The following is a 21,268-nucleotide window of genomic DNA, read 5'->3' as shown; positions in this document are numbered from 1 at the left end:
ATTTTGGCTATAAACACATTCCATATCAGTATTCAGTATTTTTATTCTGAAACTTATTTTATGCAAATTCTAGTAAGTTATCCATGATAATTTACATACACAATAGGCAAAATATTTATTTGGGGATATTTGATTCATGCTTTTGTATTCTGAAAATGAGCAAGCTGATGGAATGGGTAGGAAAGAGAACTGTGGCTGAAATAGAATCATCAGTTTCTTCTTTATCAGTCACCTTTTGCCTAATTGAAAAATCTGGAGCAAAGTCATAGGAAGACCAAAATTGTGAATTTTTAAAAAAAAAAAAAAAAAAGTGACCGAAATATGGTACAGACTTGATTGACTTTGCTCAGTAATGGATTGTGACCTGAAAATGAAAGATGAAATAAGCCCTTCTCTCCCCAGATTGATTTTGGTCAATGTTTTTTCACAGTAAAAGGAAGCAAATTAAGACAGAACATATTCCTTTTATATAGAAACTTCAATATAGTGGCAGAAAATGTAGCCTACTGAAGGAGGCCAAGTAAGGCATAGGGATAACTATGGCCTGCCCAAAGTTATTGTCGTCATTTAATAGTGGCAAGTTCTTAATTTGTGAGGCTAGATTCTTTTTTTTTTTTGCATTTGGAGCCGTCTTCCATAAAATATGTGAGTCTGCATTATAATGAGAAATCTCCCAACATCTAAGCACTCCCAATTAATTTAAAATTGAGGCCCGTGCCAATTAAACAAAATATGTCAATAGGTCAGTAACCTCATGTGACATCTGATATAGGAACATTGACTTTTACACAAATTAGTAAATGGCAAAGGACCAAGAAATTCATCATATACTAAGGTAGCCTGCAGTTGCTGTTGGTTTTGGCTGACCCTTTTCATGGCCATAAACACTGTATAGCATGAAGAGTTTTCATTATTTTTTTTTATCTTCACTTACAAAAATTATTTCACAAATCAAATTAATTGGTATAGGCCTGTACTGAGACTTCAAATTCCTTCAATATGCATGTGTAAGTTTGCTTAGCATCTTCCTGGAGAAAAAGACACAATTAGCCTGGAAAAGGACCATAAACATGTCATTTACTCAACAAATCAAGTCTTCAGTGTCCTGTTCCATCACCTTAGAAGTTCAGGATATAGTTTGGGCAGGTATCTCAACTTCAGCACTATTAACATTTTGGATCAAATCATGCTTTGTGGTGGAAGGCTACCCTGTGCTTTGAAGTTGTGTTTGCCAATCCTTTCCTATGTGGTCTTAAGTAGACTTACCCACCTCCCTGAGTTCCAGCACCCCACTTATGATACAAGGAACAGCAGAGCATTAAATGACCTCCAGTATGAATATTCAGAAAGTGAACCAGACTTCTGAAAGAAGGGGACAGGAAAGAAAACTTAAAAGGCACTCATATTTTGCAAATGGTACACTATAAAGGGCCAAGATCCCATCTTAAAATTCCAGATTCTCTGAATGTTCAGGTGGGTTTTGTGCTCTTAAGACTTTCTAGTTTGTATTTTACAGCAATTTGGATTTTAGAAGCTGTTGTTACTCTTGAAATTTTTTCCTATGTCCAAATTTCTTCTTTGATGTCTGGAAAGATACATAATAATATATAAACTTCACAATTACTAATCCAACTGTTTTAGTTCTCTCTCTATTGCTGTGATAAACACCATGATTTAAAGCAGCTTAGAGAAGAGAAGGCTCTATTTGGCCTATACTTCAGGTTCCAGTCTATCACTGAGGGAAGTCAGGACAAGAACTCAAGCAGGAACTGACATAGAAACCATTGAAGAACACTACTTACTGGCTCACTTGCTCACTGGCTTATGCTCAGCTAGCTTTTTGACAATCACACAGACCTGCCTAGGGGTGGTACCACCCATAGTAGGCTGGACCCATCAATGTCATTCATCAGTCAAGACAATCTCTCAGACATGATCACAGACCAATGTGATCTGGACAATTCCTCGATTGAGGTTCCCTCTTCCCCAGTGACTCTAGGTTAATAGAAGAACTAACCAGTACCTCGGCAATCATGGCATTAGATATTGTTTGTTTCTTTCCACCTCTTTTGAGGCCCAAATTTGAAGATGTTCTCCTCTTTCTATCTTCAAGATAGGCTTGTTGACTGTCCTACTTTGTCTCTTCTTTATGGGTCCATCACTTGCTTTCCATCAAAATAACAACTGGCTTCTGACATTTACTCCATTTAGTTTGGTTACAGGCAACTCAGTAAAAGGATTATGCATGAATTGTAGCTATCAGTCAAGCCATAAATAATCCTGAATTTTTTGTGATGTCTGAAGTATGATATATTAGTCCCATGCTTCATATTTTGTATAATCAAACAGTAATCAGTAAGAACTATGACTACTGCAAAATGAGACCTCTGAAGCTTTAAGAGCAAATTTATCACCCTCACACACATAAAAGTCACTGCTAAGAGTCTTTTCTTTCTTAAGGGCCCTTGAAACCCAGCAACTGAATTCCATTCCAGACCTCCAAATGAGAGCAACAAGGTTATAATTGTCTCACACTTAACTACATGTTTTGCAAAACATAATAGGCAAAGTCATTTTTGTACCATGCACAGAGAATGAAACCCCTTATGAATTCCTATATGGCTGGCTCAGTGATTGACAGAAAGGAGAAATGAATGCAAAAGACTTCAGTGATGCTTCTCTATCCATGTGGTGCTGAGAGGAGAACACAGCCTTCACTGTTCTGGGCCTGGGCCCCACACTCACAGGCTTGCTATTCTTCTCCTTTACTCCTAGGCCTAGGGAGGCAGCTCCTTGTTGCCTTTTGTTTCGTTGGTTATAGTTATTTCTTTCCTATGTCTCTTCTCTGAGTTACTGAATTGCTGTTAGCTTAAGGCCTTGCCTTGACATAATCGGAGAGATGAAAGGTGCCATAGAGAAGAGAAAAACTTCAGCCATGCTTTACAACAGAAAATATACCACTCTCAAGGACTGTTTTCCATGGCTTCTAATGGAATCTGCTCGGTAGAGACATCAGCTTTGCTGGGGTAAGTAAAAGCATCCTGGCTTCCCAGATACAATGTAGGGATAATTGCCTCTTAGAATCATGGATTCTAAGTTCTAAATCAAGCCCAAGGTACGACTACTTTTTTAACGCTGTGTTAGAAATTCATTTAGCTTGCTGGGCACACGATCCACATACCTTCTCAGATAGAACATTGTATTTTTCTGCAATTGATTTCATTATGATAAGCTGAAAGCTAATGCTGCTTCCTTGCCTGACAGAGCTTGCAGCTTGGCTGTGCCCTAACATGTTTTATGATAAATAATATATCCTGCATTCATCCAGAGTAGCCTGGAGAAGCAGATGGAGTTAGAGGCTTGTTCTCAGATAGAAAGAAACTACAGCTCGGAGGAAAAGAATGAGATCACTGTATGGCTTCTCAATTTCCTCAGGATAAACAGGGAAGCTGGCACCCTGGAGGGTTTCCAAATGATAGCTGGGAACTTTGGCTTTCCTCTGAGTTCAAAGGAGAAAGCTGTTGTTTTTTTGTTTTGTTTTGTTTTGTTTTGTTTTGTTTTTAAATGTGTTTACTCCTGATGGTTAGCTGTGGCCTCCAAGAAAAGCTTTGTGCACATAGGTAGGTCTCTGGTAAGCACCCTCAACCGGATCTTCTTTGGAGTGCCATTTGGCTGGGGGTACTTGCATTTCTAATCACAAGGTGAAAGGTCAATTTTGAAAGTTACATCTGCAGAAATGCATGTACACGGAAGTCACTTTTGCTGCTTTCTAATTCTGACCACAGGAGTCAGAGTGGAGCTTGACTTCAGTCACCAACCTGGCACCTGTTTCTCTCTTCTCCCCCTGCTCCTCTGTTTCCAGACCCTGCAAATGTAGTCTGAGAGCATGTAGAGTGTTATTCCATTAATATATGCGCTGTTACACTAAGCTATTAATCAGGCAAACCACAGATGTTGTTTTCTTTCCACATGTTCCTATTTAATTACCCTTAATAACACCGACTGAGCTTCTCAAACCATTGCCATCGATGGCTTTTTAAAACTGCGTTGGATTTGTTTCCTCGGCTCTCTACTCATTAATGCTGGCTGTCTACCTTGATCGGCTAAGGATCTCTTAGGTTTCCCAGTGTATTTCTTGCAGAATGTAGCAGGGAACTGCACATAGGCATAGATTAATAGGCCCTTCACTGAAGGTTGAAAGTCACATGCTGAGCTTACAATCAAACCGTATTCTCCTCATGCTAAGGAGGGTGTTATCTTTTTGAGGAGTGTGGCATTAATAAATCTGTCTGGAGGAGGCTGCCACTCCAAAAGATCTGAGCTTGGAGGAAGGCAGGGGAGCTTGGTGCGACTGTCTGCTTTAAACAGGGGGAAACTCAGGTCTAGAGAAATGAGCTCTGGGTTGCTGAAACAAAATGCAGGAGCCTGAGGCTTTTGGTCCTCAACTCAGGGTTGGGTCTTCTGACTGATAGTTCTCCACAGCACCTACCACTTGAGAAGAAAAAAAAAAGTGCCCTATTTGACTCAAGCAGACTCATGCAGGCTGTATTTCCTGTGACTGACTTTATCTACCCACTCTCCTAAAAGGAAAACTTGACTAGACATTCGTAAGTCATGCAGTAAATCTAGAGAGTCCTATGTTTGATGATTATTAGGAATTTCTCCTTTTTCAGTGACATTTGCTTCTAAAGAGCTAAAACTTACAGAGCTAATTTACCCTTCTCAGATTTTCATTTATTTGTTTCTCTACATTGCACACTTTAATTAAAAGATTGAGTAGAGTCGGGTGTGATAGCCTAGGCCTTTCATCCCAACACTCAGGAAGTGAAAGCAGAGGATTGCAATTCCAGGCCACCCTTAGCTTCATAAGAAGTTTCATACCAGCCTGAGATACATATTAAAACTCTGTCTCAAAACAGTAAAAAGAACGAGAGGGTAGTTTAATAAATAAGTAGTAAACAGTAAGCATAGCAGTAGTGTGGATTGATATCAAAAGTATGAGAATCAAGCTTGGATTTGAATCCTAATTGAACTTCTTAAAAGTTGTGTGACCTTAGGAAAATTATTAAGCCTTTCAAATTTAGAGGCAGGGGGAAGGGGGATCATCTACTCTGATGCAATGGTCTACAGAGACCCTTAATAAATTCTTGCTATCATCATCATCATTATCATCATTAATTGGAAACAAATGAGAAAAAATGTTTTTTTAACATTTTTCCTTCTATTTTAATATGTCACAGGACACCTTAATATCTAGAGAAAGAGAGCCTTTATTTTCTGTTCTGGGTGTTTAGGTCGTTGTGGCCTGCTGAAATTTTCACATACGTGTTGTCTTTTGTTCTTATCCCCTGACCCCCAAGTGAGCTTAGGCCAGTGGTTTTCCAAATGTAGTTTCTGGTTCAGCTGTTTCAGAACTCAACAACCTGTTAGAAATGTATCATACCAGACCCTGTACTCAGACACACTAAAACTCAGGGTAACTCAAGATCTGGTTTGAACAAGGCTTCAGATGAGACTGGTGATCTCTTGAGTTCAGAATGGCAACCTGAAGAAATCTGCCTGGCCACTTAATGAACTGCTGTAGTCCTCAAAGTGAGGGCAGAAGACATCAGAACACCCTGGGTGAGACAATGATGACCAGATGACACTCAAATGTGTCATCGAACACCTCACTTAGACAGTAAATGTTCTCTCTCTTCATCCTAGTTGAATTCTGAAGTGTCCATTGGATGTTACTAGCTTCAGTTGGCTCCATAACTGTGGCTAATCTCTTAAACACAGAGTGGGTACAAATCTAGTGTCCTAAGGGAGCACCTGCGTCTTCCCAATTAATGACATCCTGTTTAAGTTCTCATCATGGCACTCTTACAGGGTAACTTTAAGATCTATCTGTTGTATTTATATTACTTATATACAGAAAGAAGTAAGACAATTAAAATACTGTATGAGTGATATGGGGGTTATATGTATTCAAATGCTGATGCGTTGAAAAAAGCCTGATTACGTTGGCACCACTTGAACCCTTTATTAGATGTGCAATTCATATTCTTCTTCCTCCTCCTCCTCCTCCTCCTCCTCCTTCTCTCTCTCCTCTCTCTCTTTCTCTCTCTCTCTCCTCTCTCTCTTTCTCTCTCTCTCTCTCTCTCTCTCTCTCTCTCTCTCTCTCTCTCTCTCTCTCTCTGTGTTTCTCTGTCTGTGTGTGTGTGTGTGTGTGTGTGTGTGTGTACAAAAGTGTGTGTGTGTGTGTGTGTGTGTGTGTGGTGTATTTGTACTTGCACATGTGTGTATGTGCTTAAAGACAAGAGGTCAACTTCGGAAGTTGATCCGTGGCCATCTACCCTGTTTTTATTGTTGTTCATTTTTGATTGTTTGGTTTGTTTCAAGAAGGACCCTTCACTGGGACCTGGAATTCACTGGTTATGCTAAGCTGACTGGCCAGTGAGCCCCAGTGATCCATCATCTCTTTCTGCCTCCATGATGCTTGAATTACAAACACTCATCCCCATGCCTATTTTTTGACATGGAGTCTAGACCTCAAACTCAAGTCCTCATACTTAAACAGTAAATGCTTTATCAGCTGACTTTTCATCCCAGCCCTGTGCTGTCGTCTTACCCTGAGATTCCTGACCTGTCAAATGATAGTGAAACTGACATTACAGAAGTAGAGGAGGACGGACATATGAAACATGGATATTATGGTCCTCAGAATCCATTAGGTCCTTGTTACATAAACATTCCCCCAAACCTACTTTTTAAAAAGATGTATTCTTAGAGAAGTTCATACATGTATATAATGTATTTTAATTAGTATTTTGATTATATCCACCCCTTATTTCCCCCCTACACTGCTCTGTGACTCCTCCCTCTCCCATATCCCCCATCCTCTTTTTTTATAACCCACTAAGTCCAATTGGTGCTGCTCATATGCACATGGGTGTGGCACCATCCACCTCAGGAACCTGGGCAACTTACCAGGAGCCACATCCCTGAAAGAAACTGACTTATCCCTCTCTGCCAGGAGCCATTAATTTACAATAGCTCCTCCACTATGGTAGCGTCTGGTGTCAAGCCTGACCTCAAAGCCAGTTTGTTATGTGATCTTTAAAGTGTATTTTATTTGGTTATTTGTCAGATGATAATGAAGAAAGCAATGAGGTGAAAGGTCCTTCTAATTCTTAATATGTGTTGGCACATGTGTATTGTGCACAGATATACACATGTACAGACAATAATATTTGTATCCCCTACAAGTATGGCTTTGGTATGCATAGCTCTATTCCCCTGACATAAAACTCAAGTACTTGGGAATAACACTGAAAATAGATGGCCCTGTTGGAAAAATAAAAAAAATCAAGACATGAAGAATGCGGAGACGGGTGTACATTTCAGAGCTCAAAGGTAATTTTGCTGTATTTTATTATCATCTGTCAAACTTAAAGCATTACTGAGACTAGAAAATAGATTGTCACAGAGGTTTCTGAGGACAATGGTTTCCCTGAGTTGGTGTAAATATATTCAGAGAGACTTGTTCCCACTTAATAACCTGCGTTTTTCCTTCGGAATCACTGATGCGTTCACTTACAGCATTTGAAAGGCGGTTTGTCCTCTGCTGTCAAGTGAACTTGATAGAATAACAGAAAAAAAATACTGAAAAATTCAATCAGATCTTGTTACTTCTCAAGGGACTTTCTTGACTACTTGTTCTGTTTAAGAAGGAAGAAAGGGAACACAGTGTTTCTTCAGTCTCATACTAAGTTCCAACACAGTTGAACAGAATATCTCCCTGAGAGACGCCATCTGAAGTTCTCCCCTCAGTGTGTCATGACATGGGATGATGGGGTAGGGGGCAAAGCATATCTAAAGGACTACTTCAACATTGTAATGCTATGATGTCAGATAATACTCATCAGCTTATTTATTGCTTAGGATATTATTGTTAATCTACTCAACCAATAATGAAATCTGTAATAATCTCAACAATAATGAAAATCTTCCCCTAATCATTAAGTAGTGTCCTGAGTTTCACATAACTGACTATTGAAGAGACCCAACCCTCCAGTGGAGCTCTTCCACTTGATTGAGCAGGTATTTAATTTTAAAAAAAAAATCACTGTTTAAAGCAAGGGTTAAAATCTTCCCCCCCCGCATGTGCTCCAGCCTCCTTATCTGTAATCTGAGAATGCAATGTCATAGCTTCACAAGATTGTTTTGAGTATTAAGATGATCATGTTGGAAATCACCAGAACAGGTAATACTCACTGAGTTCTCACTACCTGCCAATGTTAGTCCAAGGGTTTTGCCCATCAGGGGCCATTTACATTTATCATTGAGCTCTGTGGTATAGCCATGGGGATTAACCAGCTTGTCCATTATGATGTGGAAGGAAGAGGTGGAGCCAAAATCAGAACCCAGAGAGTCTGGCTCCCTGTTCTTCATCTTTAGGATTTAGGCCACTGTTCTTAGTCATATGTTATGTGAGCACTGACGTCAGGGAGCTCACAACAGCCTGAACCACAGCTCCTAAAGATCTGCCACCCTCTTCTGGCCTCCATGAGCACACGCATACACCCACACAGAGCACATATACATATAATTTTTAACTAAAATCTTTTTTAAATGCATGTGTACATATGTGTGCATATAAAATCTAGTCTTAAAACACATGGCTGCCAAATATTTTCTTCTATTCTGTAAAATGCCTCTTCATTCTGTTCATTGTTTTCATTGTTGTGCAAAAGTTTCCTAATTTCATGAAATCCCATTAGTCAATGCTTGTTATTATTTATTGGACTTAGAAGTGTTTTTTTTTTTTCTGAAAGTCTTTGTCTATACCTATATCTTAAAGGATAATATCTTTGTTTTTCTCTAGCTGTTTCAAAGTCTTACATAAAGGCCTTTTGATCTGTTTTGAATATATTTTTGTGCAAAGTGAGAGATGTGAAATCTAGTTCATTCTGCTATGTATGGATACTTGGTATTCCCAACACCATTTCTTTGAAGAGGCTATCTTTTCTCTAATGTAATTTTTTTAACTTTTGTCAGAAATTAGGTAGCAGTAGCAGCACAGGTTTATTTCTGGGATTTCAATTCCATTAATCTGCATGTCCATTCTGTGCCACTAGCATGCTGGTTTAGTTACTATAGTTCTGTAGCATAATTTGAAATTGAGTGTTATGATACCTCCACCATTAATTTTTTTCTGCTCAGGATTATTTTGGATATCTAGGATCTTTTGTGCTTCCATACTAATTTTAGAAAAAAAAATTTTCGTTCTGTGAAGAATATCACTGTAATTCACATGGAGATGCATTAAATCTGTGAATCATTTTCAATAATATATCATTTTCACAATATTAGTTCTGTTGGTCCATGAACATGGGAGATCTTTGTATTTTCTAGAGTTTTTTCAGTGTTTAAAAATTGTTATTGTACATGGTTTTTTTACCTCCTCAGCTAGGTTTATTCTTAAAACTGTTTTGCTTTTAGAGGCTGTTGTTAGCAAGCATGTCTTCCTGTTAAGTGATTAAACAAATACAAATAGTAACATAATAAACAAGGTTTGAAAAGGCATTGTATCTATAAAGAGGAGAAGCTATTTGGGAGAATAGCAATGAAAACTAGTTCTCTGGTCCAAAATAGCTAGACAGCAATCAACTGCCTAGGGTAGCAAACATCTCTAGGAATAAAACATGAGTGTTATCAGAACACCTAATTAGAATGAATGCAGTATACACAGGAAAGACCCCCAAGTAAATTCTCAGATTTTTGTATGTTAATTTTTGAATCCTGCTACTTTATCCAATGCATTAGGTCTGAAAGTTTTCTGATAGAGTCTTTGGTGGTGGGTTATTGTTTTTGTTTGGATGGGTATGTGTACGTATGTATGTCCATGCCCATGGACATGTAAAGGTATGCATGAACATCTGTGCACATATGTGTGAAGGCCACAAGACAACCTCTCGTGCCATTCCAGAAGATGCTATCCTCCTTTTGCTGGTAGGATGAGGTCTCTCATTGGCTTGGAACTGGACAAGTAGGCTCGGCTGGCTGGCCAGCAGGCTCCATTATCTTGCTGCATGTGCTGTCCCAGGACTGGAATTCCAAGGCTATGCCATGTCATGTCATCATGGCCAGATTTTTTTATGTGATTTCTGAGAATCAAAGCCAGATCCACATGTTGGTACTTGACTAAAAGAACTATCTCCTAGATGCATCTTTCAGAGGCTTTGAGTCAGGGTCATATCATCTACAAATAGAGGGATCATCTGGTTGTTCCCGTTCCTACATGTATCTCTTTCATTTCTTCTGTTCACTTGCTCTAGCTAACAGTCCTTGTACTCTATTCAAAAATGAGTGAGAGAGAGACAACCTCATTGCATTCCTAGCTTTAGAGGAAATGCTTTCAGTATTTCTTCATTTATTATGTTACCTATATATTTGTTATAGGTAGTGTTTACTATGTTGAGATATGTTTCTTTCCTTCCTACTAACATTGGGAGTTTTATCAAGAAAGACCTTGAATTTTGTCAGAGATATTTTCTGAACCTCATTGAGATAACTGAGTAAATTCTGTCCCTGTATCTATTTATGTATTGTGTTACATTTACTGATTTACATATGTAGAATTGTTCTTTCATTCCTAGAATGAAATCAAACTTATCATGTTGTATGATCTGTTTAGTGTGATGTTGAATTCAGTTTTGCAAAGTGTCCTACTGAGCATTTCTATCCATCAGGGATGATGAACAGGGTCTTTCTTTATGGTTGTATTATTATACAGCTTGAATATCAGGGTGATTCTTGCTTTACTAATTGAATTTTATAACATTCCTTCCCTTTCTTTGTTAAGAAAAAGCTTGGGGAGATTTATTATTAGATTTTTTTTTAAAAGGATTGGTAGAACTCAGCCAAGAATCCATCTAGCCCTGGGCTTCTGTTGTTACAAGACTAATAATGCTTCAATTTTGCTGCTCATTATAGATCTGCTTATGTTGTTTGTATCACGTTGATTTAATTTTAGTAGGTCACAAATGCCTAGAAATCTATCCATTTCTTCTGGATTTCAAGTTTATTAGAATGTAAGTTTTCTTACTATTACCTAATGATTTTCTGAATTTCATTAGTATCTATCATGATGTCCCCTTTTCATCTCTAATTTTATGGATTTGTGGTCTTTTATTGTGGTTAGTTTGAGCAAGAATTTATCAATCTTTTTTTTTTTTTTTTTGGTTTTTCGAGACAGGGTTTCTCTGTGTAGCTTTGCGCCTTTCCTGGGACTCACTTGGTAGCCCAGGCTGGCCTCGAACTCACAGCGATCCGCCTGGCTCTGCCTCCCAAGTGCTGGGATTAAAGGCGTGCGCCACCACCGCCCGGCCGAATTTATCAATCTTATTTACCTTTTCCAAGAGCAAATTATGCTTCATTTATACTTTGTAGTGTTACTTTTAGTGTCTTCTTTATTAATCTCTAATCTTTTCTTTATTTTTCCCTCTCTCTCTTCATTTGGAGTTGTCTTTGCAAGATAAAAGTTTATAGCTATGAGTACTTACCAAAAAAAATTCATAGATTTCAAATAAATAATTTAATGATGTACCTCAAGGTCTTAAAAAAAAACAAGAAGTCAAACCCAAAGCCTTGTCAGCTTCAGTAGCTTTTGCTGGTTGACACTGACCTGTGGATTGTGTCTTGAATAATGTTGGAATTCTATGATATGTAGATAGTAAAAGAAAAGTCTTTTTTATATATGTTTGTATTCTTTTACCTTTATAAATATATTCTTTTGGGGGTTAGGCTACAAATAATCATAAACTAGTAAGAATCTTTCAAAGAAGAGGCTAGACATGGGATAAAAATTATTACTGAGACATTTGAATAAGGTGGAGAAAAGAAAGCCATGCTTACCAGAGTCTTTTATTACACCTTTAAATGTTTTGTAATGTTTATTTTATTTTTAATTATGTGTCTGTGTTTGTGTGTCTGTATGTGTGTGTAGATATGAGTGCAGATGCCTATGGAGGCCAGAAGAGTGTGTCAGATACCCCAGGAGCTGGAGTTACAGGAATCTGTGAGCCACATAATGAGCATGCTAGGAACTGATCTCTGATCCTTTGCAAGAGAAGCAATCACTTTTAACCATGGAGTCATCTTTCCAGATCCTTCCTGGCTCTTTTTTATTTAGCAAAAATTAGATACGTTCCATGTAATCATGTTTGAAGGACTATGGAATTAGCAATAAATGAGATATGATTTGTATCCTTCCATAACTCCCTGTCTAGCTAGAAATGTGGGAATGTAAACTCATAATCACAGACTAGTGGATAGTGTACTGAAGGAAGAAAGGGTAGTAGCCCCTCATCTGCCATTTTGCATTTCTATGGTCATAGTTACATCATTCAATGACAATCCAAAAATGTTACATTGAAAATTCCATAAATACTCAATAGATTTTAAATAAACCTTATAACAATAGAATGTTACAATTGTTTGGGTTTTTTATTTTTAGGATACCTAATTTATAAATTATACTATGTAATGAATATGTAGGAAAAGTATAGTACATACAGAATTTATTACTACACTTCCTTTTAGATTTCATATAGGGTCCTAGAATACATCTTTCCCAGGTGTATAGGGACCATTACATTTAATTTGGCTTCAGTTTCAAAGAGGATCTCAACAATTGATGTGAAATTTATTAAATTTGGTTGTTCTGAATGATTGGCTTCATATAACAAACTTTATCTCACATACACACTGAGGACTAATCTTGAGTTTCAAGATTATACTAAAGTGAATTTGTCTACATAACCACCATTGAGACTGGTAGTTTTATGTTTTCTTCCTTTGTTAGGTCTATTTTCAATATTCAGAGAATTGACAGACTTCTGAAAATCAAAACTTATACAAAAAGGTACACTCAGACAAGTGTCATGGTGCCCTGTTACTAGCCAGAAATATTTATCTGGCTTTTTCTTCCTCTCTTTCTCTTTATAAACACAAGTATATGTATACATGTTTTCTTCTTCCTCCTTCTATCTTTTACACAAAGTAATATGTGAGATCTTTGCAAAAAGTTTCTTTTTCCATTTAATAATACTTCTCAGAGATTACTCCACTCTCATAATGAACTATTGCCCTATTTATTCAAAGCTAGGTCATGAATGGATCAATGAATATGTGCCATCATCTATATCATCTATTCAGCCAGTCTCCTGTGCTCACGTGTTTCAGTAGTTTCTTCTAGATGTCACTGGAACAAGTAGAATGGTGTACGTGTCTTCCTATTGGGATTGTGTCTTCACCACAAATTCCCAGAACTGGGATTGCTGGCTGGAAGGAGACATGTTTTGTGGCAGTCATTAGTGCCATGCTAGTGATACACCTCAGGGGGTAAAGTAGCTTGCCACCAAGGCTGATGGCACGAATTCAATCCCCAGAATCCATGGTAGGAAGAGAGAGTCAAACCCTGAAAATTGTCATCTAACTTCCACACGTGGACTGTGGGACACACACATACACACACACACACACACACACACACACACACACACACACACACACACACGCTGAAGGCCAAAGTTCCCTCAGTGAAAACTGTACATTCCTCTGTCTTGCATTCCTCCCAGCAGCGCCTATGGGAGTCTGTTTCCACAGCCCACTGAGCAAACTCTGTTGCCAAGCTTTGAACTTTCATCACTCTGAGCAAATGAGAAATAATACCGCAATGAGATGTAATTAGCATTTATCTCAATGTAAGTGAAGTTGAATACTATTTCATACATTCAAGGCCCATGTCTATATCGTTTTATAAATTCTGTATTTATATTTTTGGTTGTGAGCCTAGCCTTTAACGGCTGAGAGATCCATGGCTAGGCCCCGAGTGGAGCTCTGCGAGTCCAATTAGCGAGAATGAGGAGGGTTTATATGAGCGAGAATTGTTGAGACCAAGGTTGGATAAAGCACAGGGACAAATAGCCAAACGAATGGAAACACATGAACTATGAACCAATGGCTGAGGGGTCCCTAACTGGATCATGCCCTCTGAATGGGTGAGACAGTTGATTGGCTTGATCTCTTTGGGATGCATCCAGGCAGTGGGACCGGGTCCTGTGCTCATTGCATGAGTTGGCTGTTTGAAACCTGGGGCCTATGCAGAGTCGCTTGACTCGGCCTGGGAGGAGGGGACTGGACCTGCCTGGACTGAGTCTACCAGGTTGATCTCAGTCCTCGGGGGAGGCTTTGCCCTGGAGGAGGTGGGAATGGGGGGTGGGCTGGGGGGAAGGTGAGGGGGGTGGGAGGGGGGAGAACAAGGGAATCCGTGGCTGATATGTAGAACTGAATTGTATTGCAAAATAAAAAAAAAAAAATTCTGTATTTATTCCCTCTGCCCATTTTTCAACAGTATTATAATTTGTTTTTCTTTCTAGTGCTAAATATTTTTATTTGTTAAGGATGTTGACTTTTTCTGTGGTATGTTGGGAATACTTTCTATTTGTGATTGGCCTTTTGACTCGTCTCAGGGTGGTTTTGCATATATAGTGAATTTATTAATCTGCTTTCATATTTGGACTTTTAGGTATAATTACCTATAGGTCTAAATTAGATGAAATTTTGCCCATATTTCCTCCTAATGCTGTTAAAGATTTTTATGTATATTTTGACTATTTATTCATTTACAGTTTCTTCTTATATAAAAATAACTGGATCTATTTTAATTTGTAAAATAATAGTTTTTAAAAATTGTTATCCAGCTGACTAACACCATTTACTAAAAACACATTCTTTTAAAAATGTTTTTTAATTTATAAGTATGTGTGTGTTCCTGTTTTTCTATCTATATACCACACGCACACAATGCCTAATATTGGTGCTGGGAACCAAATCCTGCGTCCTTATCCCCCACTGCTGTTTTAAATAGGATATTTCCACTCACTGCGCCCACTAACGACACTTATCTACCTGCACATAATGGTTATTTTCATTGCGAAGTACGGTTTGAAATTATAGGATTTTATGGTTTTGCCATCAAGTCTAATCTACCCAATAATGTTTCTACTCGTTTCTTATGGTTTTTTTACTGTACTGAATACATCTATAGCTCTTCCTTTTAAATTTTTTCGAGGTGTCACATTTTAGAGCTAGATAAGCAGCTTAGTGGGAGAGCATTTACCTACCATACTGATGTCCCCAGTTCTTCTAATTATGATTTAAAAACAAGACTGTATTTGTTATGGCTGAATAATATTGTGTTGTCTGCTGGGAAGAGCAAAGGTGACAGAAGATACAGAAAATTTGGGTAATAGGTACCAAAATCATACAGTTACATGGAAGAAGGACAGGGAGATGTCTATAGTTATATATGTTACACACACACACACACACACACACACACACACACGCACACACACACACGCACACTGAATGAGTATAAAGGCACTATTCTAATTTGGTCAGCTCTTTTTCTAGGCAAGTGCTAAAATATCACACTGTACCCCCTAAATATGTACAGTTATTACATGTTAATCAAAATGTATTATTTAATTAAAACACACAGATAGATGTGGAAGGCCAAAGAAAATATTTGAATGGTCCTTTTAAATAAAAGACATGTTTCCATGGCATCATTAAAGTGCTTGTCTAACCCAAATTCTAAACCTTGAAAGTCTGGGTTCAGTACTGTGAGGCTCTCCAAGAAGACATGGAATGGTACTTGGCTGTGAAAGTGAAGATGGTTGGTCTCACCTGACAGCTGAAGGTCTACCTGTCGAGTTTTTCCTTGTTTCCACATTATAATCTGAAAGCTGCCACCATACCTCAACCTGATGATCTATTTAGGCCTGATTTCTTGTGTTCCCTGGATTACTCTAACATGAATGAGAGTAAGGGTAAATTTTAAACCCATGAGTACCATATCTAATATAAGAAAATTCTAAAAAGGGGATCTTTTACCAACTGTCCCAAGCACTTTTCCAACCTGATGCTACAAAAGCAGTAGAGAAGCATTATGAATTAATGATGTATTCTTTAGAAACCCAAGACTTTAAAATGTGAGCCGTATTCTTCTAGAAGGACAACCAAAACTGTCTTTAAATCCCAGAATAATCCTGTAACTCTCAGTGAGAGAGCCCAGTGTCTGATTTGTGCTCACAGTCTGAGTGTGCATCACTGAATCCTGATGTGGAAGAATATGACTCTGGTAATTTTGATCACACATTTGAGACATAAACACCTCTCTGAACAGGAATGGTTAATCCATTCTAGTAAACTCATAATAAGTACAGGAATGTCTTCAAAGCAAGATTGAGACTGATCATAGGTAAATAACAAAAAAAAATTCTCTGAGGCTAAGGCATAAAGCAGATTGTCACATATTTGGGGAAAAAAAGAAGTAACAAATGGCAGCTATTTACATCCCTCCTCTGAAGGCACTGCCTGTTTTCTGCAGGATGGCATCTTTGCTAGGGACTATTAACTTGAGAGAGGATAACTAACAACAAATGATATTTTAATGACTGGCAGAAAAAATGTGTGACATTTACTGTGATTTCACTGTAGAAAAACATACTTTTGTAAAAAGTCTTAATCATACTTTAGAAGCTCTGCTGTGTTTTGAAAGGGTGACATATTTTTAGGAAAAGAAACACTAATATGCTTTTCCCTTTCAGAAATTATTTACCTCAACAAACATTTAACAAGGTTTTTCTATGTTAATAGCATGGCACTGTGCTAGTGACTAAAGGGTTGGGGAGAGGAATAAAATATAATCCTTGATCTCAAGGCATTTGTGGTCTTGTGAAGAATAATCTAAAATCATCTCTATTTTATATCAAGCTAATAACAGTAGGTGCAGTAAACAACCCACCTATGACCACAGTCACTGGCCTTTTAAACATTTGCTTTTAAAACCTTCTTAGTTAGGAAAAGAGAATCCCACCCCCCACCCACATACACACACACAAACTTTCTTAGAACAGTAAGATGAGTTGCAGCCTTGAAAGGGTATAACCAACAATGATAGGAAACAACAGAGAACTGACTGACTAGATGGAATACTTTTGATCGCCTCAAAATGTGACAAGATTGTGGTTTCATGTACCTAGAAATCAAACAATGATTTTTACAAAGGGTTGTCATAATGCAAAATCCCAAAGACATTTTTAATTTGATCAAGGGAATCTTCAACTTTTACCACAGTGGGAGGAGAACCTATTGGAACAGTCTTCACAGTTCAGAGAATTACAAGGAATAATGGAAGTATAGAATGTGGGGAATGGGATACATCTGGTAGCTAGAGACCAGTACTGAAGGAGGTGTCCTTAGAACAGGAAGCATTTAACCTGAGTCTTGAAAGATGGAAGAAGTAAGTATATAAAGCTCTGAGCTTCTTGGAAATCTTGTGAAGGGAAATGATTTTTTTTCCCTCTTGATGTGTTAAGAGTTGAGGAAGCAAAGAAATGCTCCGACTGGTCCTCAGAGGGTGTCTGTAGCTGGAGAGTTTTCTATCCAGGTCCCACCAAACCCCAGCAGTACGACAGCCCACTTATAAAATAAACACACAGACGCTTATATTATTTAAACTGTTTGGCCTAGTGGCTCAGGCTTCTAGCTATCTAGTTCTTACATCTTAAATTAATCCATTTCTATAAATCTATACCTTGCCACGTGGCTCGTGGCTTACCAGCATCTTCACATGCTGCTTGTCATGGTGGCAGCTGGCAGTGTCTCCCTCCGCCTTCCTGTTCTCTCAATTCTCCTCTCTGTTAGTCCCGCCTATACTTCCTGCCTGGCTACTGGCCAATCAGTGCTTTATTTATTGACCAATCAGAGCAACACGTTTGACATACAGACCATCCCACAGCAGGTGTCACTCAACAAGCAAGGAAGAGAAGATGGGGTGTAAAGATGGCTGCGGTAAGACCAGGGCTTTGGATTTATTTGTGGGCCCCTGGCAGTGGGACCAGGATCTATCCCTGCTGCATGAACTGGCTTTTTGGAGCCCATTCCGTATGGTGAGATACCTTGCTCAGCCTTGAAGCAGAGGGAAGGGGCTTGGCCCTGCCTCAACTTGGTATGCCACTTTGTTGACTTCCCCAGGGAGGCTTTACCCCCTCTGAGGAGTGGATGGGGGATGGAATGGGGGGCAGGAGAAAGGGAACTGGGGTTGGTATGTAAACTAAAAAAAAGTTAAACCATAGTTTTAAAAATGGGAAAACTTGCTCTGAAAGCACAGTATAAAGTACTAAAGAGAAGTAGAGCAACCACGTGATCTCATTTTGTCCTCAGCAGTAAATGGCCTGTTGATATATGCATGACAGGCCTTCTACAAATATTTCACTTGATCACACGTCTGCCATAGTCAGGAATCTGTGGAAGCTAGAAAAATAGAAAAATAATTCATTGTTTTCAAGGAACTTAATTATATTTTACTGAAAAGTCATGGACCAATGACTTGGATCTGAGAACCAATCAAGGTTCATTTCAGGAAACAGTTTGTGTTTCTTTTCTGCAGGATACCAATAGTCAGGACCAAGTTTAAGGAATGAGCAATACAAAACATTAGAAAGTTCATGAAAACAGACATTTCTCTCTCTTGTCTTTGTTTCTCTCTATTTTTCTTTATTTCTTTTTTCTTTCATTCCCACATTGACCTTAGTTTTTAATAAATTTATAAAAAAACAACTGGGAAATAAGAACACCACACACCAAAATCATATATAAGCCCCATCCCCCTTCGTTAAGCTTCCTTTTTGGCCATTTTCCCACAACTGAAGATTCTATCATGGTGCTGGTACCACTTCTCTTTTGGGCTCTAAGCCCCTTGGGCCTATTCCCTCCACAGCCCATAGCCATTGGACAAGGGTCCATTAGCTATCCTGAGCCTTCGGTTCTCACTGACTCTCAGGGATGCTGGAGGTCAGTCTCATTTCATTTGCTGTCTGTCTGGCTCATGGCCCTCAGCTCCTGCCCATGCTTTGAACTCTTTCCAACTATAAAACCACAAGCTACACACTTGGGCTGACTCCTCGATAGACCCAGTCTGTTTCTGAACTAGCATTTGGAATCTGAAGTGACAATTCCATCTGATATTTTTGCTCCCATCTCTATAACTGGAATTATTCCTGTCACATCTTTTTATATAAATACTTTTCTATTTTTGTATTTTCATGGATACATTAATTGGACACATTTAAAGGGGTTCAGTATATTTCCATACATGCACACACCATGGACTAATCAAACACAGCCTCCCATTATCCACCTGCCCTTCACTTTCCCTAGGAATCATTATTCTGCTGTCAGGTCTACATTTTTCAGCTTTCACATATGAGACAGACTATGTGGTACTTGCCTTTAAGTGTCTGGCTTATATCACTAAGCACAATGTCCTCTAGTTGAATATATTTGTTGCAAATGACAAGATTTCATTCTTCTTTAGTCTAAATAGTACTTTACTACATATAGCCTGGTTTTTTTGTTTGTTTTGTTTTTGTTTTATATTTTTAACCTGTTGTCTTAGGGTTTCTATTGCTGTGAAGAGACATCATGACCATGGCAACTCTTCTAAAGGATAACATTTAATTGGGGCTGGCTCACAGTTTCAGAGGTTCAGTTCCTTATCATCATGGTGGGACATGGTGGTGTGCAGGCAGACATGGAGATGGAAAAGGAGCTGAGAGTTCTACATCTTGATCCACAGGCAACAGGAAGTAAACTATGCCCACACTGGGCATAGCTTGAGCGTATGAGACCTCAAAGCTCACCCCACAATAACACACTTCCTACAACACGGCCATACCTCCTAATAGTGCTACACCCTCTGGGCCAAGTATTCAAGCACTTGAGTCTATGGAGGCCATATCTATTCTAACCACACCTATTCATCTATTCATGGGAACCTAGATTGATACCTTAACTATTATGAATAGTGCCACAAAAAATATTTGCATGCAGATAGCTCTTTTGTATGCCAATTTGCCAAATGTATGTGGCTGTTCGTTGAAAGGCAGGATAACTTGATTATGTAGCAGATCTATTTTCAGTTTCTTGAACAATGACCCTACTATTCTCTGCAGTGACTATACTACTGTGCATTCCTTATGTGTGGGAGTTCTTAATTCTCCATATAGTTGTCAGTATTTTTTACCATTTATCTTTTTTATATAAGCTGTTCTAACCAAGATGAAATACTCTTATAGTTTTGATTTGCATTCCTCTGTTTGTTAAATCTATTGAATGATTTCCATATGCTTGGATGTTTATATTCTTTCTTTGGAAACAATCTCTTTCAATTATTTTCTCATTTAATTACTTCTTATTTTATGTTAAAGGGTTTCTGGGTTCCTTATTTACTCTGGATTCAAACAATGTCAGATGAATAGCAGACAGATGGTTTCTTCCTTTAGGTACATTGGTCTTCATTCTGGGTTTCTTTTGCTATGCAAAAGCCTTTTAGGGTGGTGCCATAGTTACCTTCAGCTCTCAACTTGACACAAACCTAGTCACCTGGGAAATAGAAACCTCAACTAAAGAACTTCCCAGATCAAATAGGTCTGTGACCATGTTTGAGAGACACTTTCTTAATTGCTCATTGATGTAGAAAAGCCCACTGTGGACAGTTCCATCCCTGGACAACTGGGCCTGGATGCTGAAAATCATACCTGAGTAAGCCAGAGGGAATAAGCCAGTAAGCAGTTTCTGCTTCAAGCTTGTGCCTTTACTTCCTGTTGTGGCTTCTTTTGATGATGGACTACAACATGTAAATGTAAACCTCTTTCCTCCTCAAGTTGCTTTTGGTCATGGTGTTTGTCATGGCAACAGAAAGCGAACTCGGACAGTTGTAATCCTACTTGCAATTTTTTTGCTCTTGTTTTCTGTGGAGTTTCTTTGTGGGGAGAGTTATCTAGAGAACTGTTGCCTGTGCCAATGTCTTTAAGTGTTTCCTCTCTAGTCTCTTATGGAAGTTTTAGATTCTTGATTTTGTGACTGTTTCTTCAAGATTGGACGAAAAATAATCATTGTCATCTTCAATCAGAACACCTGTGGTCATGCTCACAAGACCCTCTCAAGAATGGGCCTACTAATATTCTCACATGAAAAGGCAAGCAGGCTCACAAGACAGATGAAGCCACCCCTCCTTTCCCAAGGATTACATAAACAGTTAACAATTGCTAGGAGGGTGAAAGTCTTCGGTGTTGTTTTAGTTACTGTTCTATTTCTGTGAAGAGACGCCATGACCAAGGCAACTCTTATAAAGAAAACATTTAATTGG

At 38.5% G+C, this 21,268-nt stretch overlaps 1 protein-coding gene across 4 annotated transcripts in view; it reads left to right on the top strand.

The window, feature by feature from the left end:
- The first annotated feature begins 2,750 nt into the window (after positions 1–2,750).
- Atp10b (ATPase phospholipid transporting 10B (putative)) overlaps positions 2,751–21,268 on the top strand; it is a 239,522-nt gene continuing 221,004 nt past the window's right edge. For all 4 annotated transcript variants that reach the window (XM_052758459.1, XM_052758456.1, XM_052758458.1 and 1 more), the window contains exon 1: positions 2,751–3,026. The gene's annotated coding sequence lies outside the window, so the exon portion shown is untranslated. The remainder of the gene's footprint in view (positions 3,027–21,268) is intronic.

The sequence above is a fragment of the Peromyscus californicus genome, unplaced genomic scaffold (assembly GCF_007827085.1).
Source record: "Peromyscus californicus insignis strain IS unplaced genomic scaffold, ASM782708v3 Scaffold_3__1_contigs__length_106647218, whole genome shotgun sequence".
Classification (NCBI taxonomy): domain Eukaryota; kingdom Metazoa; phylum Chordata; class Mammalia; order Rodentia; family Cricetidae; genus Peromyscus; species Peromyscus californicus.
The sequence above is the reverse complement of the archived record's forward strand: the minus strand, read 5'-3'. Positions and strand labels throughout refer to the sequence as shown.